Here is a 7,098-nt window from a genome sequence, read left to right as displayed (position 1 = left end):
TCATGCTCTAAATAGACTTCCTGACTTTCCAAGGCCAAAACAACTTCTCATCCCAATGGTGCTGAGTGCACCACTGGCCCCACCACTGGGGGTTATGAACTCAGCACCACTGGGGGTTATAACTTCTACTATAGTTAACTTTATAAGTCAACATGACCAAGCTCTGTGATGCCCAGATAGCTGTTACAATATTTTTGGGTGTGTCTATGAGAGTGTTTCTGGAAGATATTAGAATGTGAATCAACAGAATGAATAAAGAAGATTGCCCTCACTAGTGTGTATAGACAATATCCCACACTTTCTTTTTTTTTATGGTGAAAAAAAATATGTATTTAGAATTAGCCAGCCGGACTCAGTTTAGATGATTCCAATTTTGTTGGCAACATCCAAAGCATCATAATCAGGAGCCAGTCGAACATAAGCCTTCTTCTCTCCATCAGGCCTGATGAGTGTATTGACCTTAGCCACATCAGTGTCACAGAGCTTCTTCACACCTGTTTAGTCTGGTGCTTGTTGGCCTTGACATCCACAATGAACACAAGTGTGTTGCTGTCTTCTATCTTCTTCATGCTGACTCAGTGATCAGGGGGAACTTGATGATGGCATAGTGGTCAAGCTTGTTTCTCCTATGGGCACTCTTCCTAGAGTATTTGGGCTGCCTCTGGAGCCACAGTGTCTTGGGCCACTGGAAGGTGGGTGACGTGTGTATCTTCTTTTTTTGTGGCTGTGGACACCTTTCAGCACTGTCTTCTTGGCTTTCAAAGCTTTTGCTTTGGCTTCGGCTTTGGGAGGGGCAGGAGCTTCCTTCTTCACTTTCAGCACCATCTTGGTCCCATACTTTCTTGAGGTAATCCTAGTAGAACAAAAAGGCAGAGGAGAATAAATTCTCTCTCTGCTTGAGCTAGAATACCCATCTCCTCCTGCCCTCAGACATTGATGTTTCTGGTTCTCAGACCTTTGGCCTCTGAGCCTTTCGCCATTGGTTCTTCTAAAATCCTCCCCCCTAAACAGAATTATGCCCTCAGCTTTTCTAATTTTTCAGCTTGCAGACAGTACATCATGGAATTTCTTGGTGTCCACAACTACCTGAGCCAACTCCCATAACAAGTCTCCTCTTATAGATTTTTATATATCCGTCTGGAGAAAGCTGGGGGAAACCCTGACTCACACAATTAAGTAGAAAGACAAATACTCTTTGATTTATAAAGATTCTAGACTAAGTTAAGATGATATAGATTAAGGTTTATAGAGTGGTATAGATTAAGGTGCTAATTTTTATTTGGATGTTTATTTCTTTAAAAGCTCAAAATCTTAATTTTCCTTATGATTTGACAACTGTTTTGCTTTATACTAATCTATTATTTCAGTGAATCAGATTATTTTGGAGATAGGGTCTCACTTTTTGCTCAGGCAAGCCTGAACCACAATTCTATTTTAGGCTTTCCACTGTAATGGAGATAACAGGTATCTTACCATGCCTGGCTTTTTTCCATTGAGATGAGTCTTACAAACTTTTTTGCCTGGGCTGGCCTGGAACTCTGAGCCTCCTGATCTCAGTCTCCCAAGTAGTTGGGATTGAAGGCATGAGTCACTGTACCAGGTTCAGAATTGGAGCTTAAAAGTTGGGGGATTTTTGGTAATTACTTTGAAGAGCTGCAAATTTACTCTTACAATAAGATGATTTTCACTTGTACTTTAAGATGTCCTCATGTACGGACAGAAGGAGGAGGAGTTCTAACTTTGCAGTAGGCGTTGTGCATGAGCACAGGAGGAGTCACGGGGCACATGCAGAAGCTCTGACAGTTTGGGATAGTCCATCAAAACACGACCACCAGTCTGCAATGCTTTAGTGAATGTCCCTGGAGCAGTAACAAGATCCACCTACTATGAAATGGGCTTTCTTCACAGGCAATGCTTCTAAAGCGTTAGTAGAAACAACTAATTAATTTTAAGAGAAATGATTATTTGAAAAATTCTATCATTTTGTGTAAGAAGACTCAATAATTTGTCACAGTACTCCTATCACTCACTCCCCCCAAAAGTGTTATTAAATAATATTTTTTTTAGTATCAGATTCCTTTTGAGGTCTCAGGGGGCATCTTCCCAATTTTGTCACAGAGTACTTCTTTCCAACTCCAAGTCAGTTAGCTCTTTGACTTTAAACATTAACTATATTTTGTACTGTGTCAAATCTTGTGTGCATAATCTTCACAAAACTGTGACCTAACAAAACTGTATGTCCCCATTACAAAGATGGGAAAACTGAGGTTAGAGAGTATTATTGACTACGTTTGCCCACTCCCCGCAATTTAAATACAGAAGCCTTAACTCTCAATTGATGGTATTTTGAAGTGTGTTGGGGGATTGGAAAGTAAGATGAGGTCATGAGGGAGGGTGGAGATGCCATGATAGAATTATTGCTCCTATTTAGGGAAGGGACTAGAGCTTGCACTCTCTCCCATGTGAGAACACAGCAAGAACACATCCATATGCAAACCAGAAGATAGATCTCATTAGAGCCAACCATGCTGGTACCCTGATCTCAGACTTCCCAGCCTTCAGAACTTTGAGAAATAAATATGTAAGCCACCGAACCTAAGGTATTTGATTACAGAAGCCCTACCAGATCAATATGGAGAGGTTAAGTAACTTAGCCATAGTTGCTGAAGAAATGTTGAAGCAGTTCTGTCTGACACCCAACCTGAGCCAGTCTTTCTTGTGGCCTAGTAATTCCAGGAACACTGAGAGGGTATCAGCCTGAGAAGCTGATCTCATCCTAGGAGTAAGGGGTTGGCTTATGTCAGTCCCAACTCAGCCTTGGCATGCAATACACATTTCCCTGGAAGAATGACCACAAACCACTATGATGACTCTTGCTTGCTTAAGGAAGTCTTAAATACCTGTGGCAGTACTGAGATAGGAGACCCTACATAGCTCATATGGGCAGAAATGGGGGACAGAGTAGGCAGATTCTCCCGAAAGGGCTAAACATTCTCAGATGGAGATTATTGTGGTGACTACATTACAACCACTTAGAAAACCTGGGTGTACTAGAGACCTGACATTCAAACAGTTATTTACCTATTTCATTTCTTCTTCACTAGAGTATGAGCTCCATGACCAAGGCTTTGTTTTGTCTGTGTCCCAGGCACCAAAAACAGCATCTTCCACTGAGTTGGATACTCAGTCAGTTTTCTTGAAAGGGAATCTCTAGGATCCCTGAGGGAAGGGAAACTTAATTTGAGTCCTTCGAGGTAAAATACCAGACCAGAACAGAGATTTTCAGCCTCTTGAAGTCACAACAACCAGGGCAGAGTAGGTGACAGGTGCCAAGGTAAGTCTGAGTTAAATTTGGGTGGGTGTCCAAGACTGTCCAAACTGACAGCCAAGACAACAGCAGCATGGAGTATAGCTGGGGTAAAGCATCTAAACTAGGCTGGGAGGTGAGAGGACGGAGAAGAAACATGAGGTGTCAGAAGGCCCTGGTATCTGTGATAGTATCATAGGTGAGTTACTGGAAGGAAAGAAAAGTTCAAGGATTCCCCCTTAGGTTTCACTTTATTGTGCTCTGTGGACGGATAGAAGGAAAAGAGGCTATCAAAAAACTCAGTAATAAAATACAATAATATGTATTGCATATATAGTACATGCTAGGACCTAATCTAAGCACTTACATGGATTGGCTGACTTAATCCTCTCACCAACAACTGATCCAGAGAGAAGTTAAACTGTCATGGTTACCTGCGGAGCAGCAAGCATGGGTTTGAACACCTGCAGCCTGGCTTCAAAGGTATACCTCTTCATTAGTGGTGAGACCACAAGAAAATAACTCCATTTACTCATCGAGTCCTAGAAGGTATCTTAGATAAAATGTTGACAGCAATTTAGACCAATGACTCCTCAATAATGGGAGATAATGGAGAAAATAAGGATTTTATACACATCATGAAACTGAGGCTTTCCTAAAATGATTCGTCTCAGTGCTATGATTGCCACTGAAAGATTGCCTCTTTTCGAATAAGATCCAGGCAATTAGGAAGTTTGCGACACATCTTTGGGTCACAGGCATGCTTTTGGGCACACTAGTACCCACCATGAGAGGCACAGGGGCCACCCACATGTGCAAGACGCAGCCCTGCCTCTGGTGCTCTCCCGATAGTAGGGCATTCCTGCATTTGTCCACTTCACACACATGACCAGAGCAATAGAAAAACTGCACTTACACAAAATGTCACCTCATTCCTAAGAGGCTCTTATAATATTCCAATTCCGACTTTCAAATGCTAACTCAGAAACAGAAGAGTACCAAAATCTGCCCACACACAAACACACACACACACACACACACACACACACACACACACACACACACACAAAGAGCATGAGAGAAAGACAGACAGACGGACACCATCCTATCTGCAAACAAAACTGCACAGAATTTTGGCCTGAGAAAAGAACCATACCTGCATAGACTTAGAAATAAGATTACCTTATAATAAGAACAAATAAGATTGTTTTAACAGGCAACACAAAATTAAACTTTAAAGCCATGCAATATATAACTAAAATTGAAACTTCTTAGCAGTGCTATTTTTCTTGACAAGGCACTGCTCAGAATGCCCTGCCAGCTGGCTGGGTGTGTGGGTGAAAAAATGGAATATTTTGGGCATTGTCCCTGCACCAGACATTTTTCTCAGCGTTGCTCGTTGTTCATGGCCATGCTGCCTTGGCACCTGCAGGATCAGTCAGCTTGCACCAGCAGTTTCCCAAGCAAATGACGTAGCTCCCCTTTCTGTTGTTCCCAAAGACCAACATCTGTCAGAGATCAGCATATGCATCCGCGTATTAAAGCGCTCACTGTTTTAAGGCCCTGCACTTAATTTTCCCTTGGGTAAACAGAGCCAATAATGGATAAATACTGAAGGATCAAATATCCTTCAACTATTGGAGAAAGCTGTGAGTGTAGACTTTAATCCACATCAGAAGTGAGAAAAAACAGAGTGCAAAAAAAATATGACAGGCTCTCCAAAGCAAGAGTGAGAAGCCTGGGATTGCAACTCATGCCACAGGCTTTGTCATGTCTTGGGAGGCATCTCGGTGGATGGCAGCTGGAAAGGGCAGCTAGAAGTTCTAGGACTGAGTGCATTTAAAGGCTAAATACTTACTGTCTTTGCTCTTTTCAGAAATGTAAAGCAAAGGGTCTTCTTGCTGTCATTCTCCAAGCGGAAGCAATGCCGCACACTCTGTAATTATACGTAGAAAGGTTTCTACAAGCTCCAACTAATTGCATTTTGAGGCAAGTGCCACCAGGAAGACGGGCCTTGGACAGGCTGACAGTCTTGGCCTTTGAGTCCACAGCTGACCTTCTAATAGCTGGGTGAGTCCCTAGGGAAATACACAGTTCAAGTAGATCTTTCAAGTATAAACATCTGAGGATGAATCTTTCAGCCTTTCAGGAATTCTTGCCTAATACAAGGAAGTGATGTAGCTCATAAATTTCTACATAGCTTGTTCCTTGAAAAATAAAATGCTCTAACCTTTTGAGTTAATGGGGCCTCAAAAGATTGTTCTATATGCACCTACAGAATTATTTTCTGATTTGCTTTAAAATAAATAAAATATAAAAAGCATCCAACTGTCCAGGTGAGAGATTTGTTGTACCTTCAAAAATTGGAGATATTAGACTTTTTTTTTAAAGTATGGAAATCATTCTTGCCAAGGACTGCTATCCATCGTAACAACGTGTCTGCCTTACTGAAGCCCTCTGGATCTAATTTTGAAGTGCCTATACTCAGAAATCTCAAAAAAGAGGTTAAGGCTTGGGTGGTAAATTGCCAATAGGAGAACAGAAAAAGAAATTCTTGCCAAGATGCTTTTAAGAACCCAGACTGACACTATCTGTAGAAAAGCTACAACCGTGTTTGTACTGAATTGTTCTCTGCCTCCAAGACTACCGCCATTTACAGGCAGTCCTCACAGGCCATTTCAGTAGGAGTTTGGGCCTCTAAACACCTGCATAACCCTCAGAGAAGTATCAACTATCCATGAGTATGGGAAGCAAGACCAGACATCACACCCAAATCAAAGGATTTGGTCTAATGCAGACTTGGGATTCCTGCTAGCCCATTTATTAAGACTAAGCTGTGAGCAAAATACTGAAAGAAACAGGAAATGTGGAAAGCAGCCCTAAGAACTACGTGAATTTATTTTCCAGTATAGTTAAAGAATATTTAATCTTTGAGAAATCAATGAGTAAATAACACGTGAATCCTATAAATAATAAATGAACTTGTTATATAATTAACTGTGTTAAAGCTGTTTTGATAAAATGAGCAATACCTAAAAAGGAAGAGAAAGTAAAAAAGTAAAAAGTAAAATCTCTTCATTCTTGGTGCTTAATGTTTTTGCAAATGAGTCCTTTCCATTTATAGAGTGAAAACAGATAAACAGAGCAGCCTATGTTCAAAATGACTGTGTCATTTTAGAGCGCAGATGATAAAATTTCTCCAGTTTTAGTTGTGTGATTCCATGTATTTGTTAATTTATTTCCTGGAAATTTTATTTGTTTTTGTACTTCCATCTTTTTCAGAACCAGAGACCTTCAAGTCTAGCTTTGAATATCTTTTCTCATGTAAATTCACCATCAGTCTGTAAGTTGAATATTTTCATTATTTTAAAATGAGCAACATAAAAGCTTAATGAGGCTAGGAAAAGTGCCAGGACAGTGTATAGGTTAGAGTTAGACTTCTAACCTAGCGGTACCCAACTCTAAAATAGATCTTGTTTTTCCCTTGTGAAGAAATTAATTTCTGCCTTTTCATCACCAAGAGATTTTTTTTTTAATTTTTCATTTCTTCCCATTGGATCTAGGTTTTGATTGAATTTTGATCAACAAATGATAAAATTAAGTAAAAAATAATTTCCTCATTTTAATTCACAAAACAATTATTCAAATAAGAGCTCCTGATCAACATGACATAACACTGAGGTGGTAGAATTCCAGTTTTCAAAGAACTATTCTTACCATCAGAACATATTATTCACCTAACAGAACAATAGTGTTTAAATGAGCCATTCTGTGGGCCCCTGGGACTGGAC

General features: G+C 40.3%; 1 pseudogene; it reads right to left on the bottom strand.

Moving 5' to 3' along the window:
* Window positions 1–298: 298 nt before the first annotated feature.
* Window positions 299–840, bottom strand: LOC109680116 (large ribosomal subunit protein uL23 pseudogene; annotated as a pseudogene).
* Between the last annotated feature and the right edge of the window lie 6,258 nt (window positions 841–7,098).

This window comes from Castor canadensis, chromosome 3 (assembly GCF_047511655.1).
Source record: "Castor canadensis chromosome 3, mCasCan1.hap1v2, whole genome shotgun sequence".
Classification (NCBI taxonomy): domain Eukaryota; kingdom Metazoa; phylum Chordata; class Mammalia; order Rodentia; family Castoridae; genus Castor; species Castor canadensis.
The sequence above is the reverse complement of the archived record's forward strand: the minus strand, read 5'-3'. Positions and strand labels throughout refer to the sequence as shown.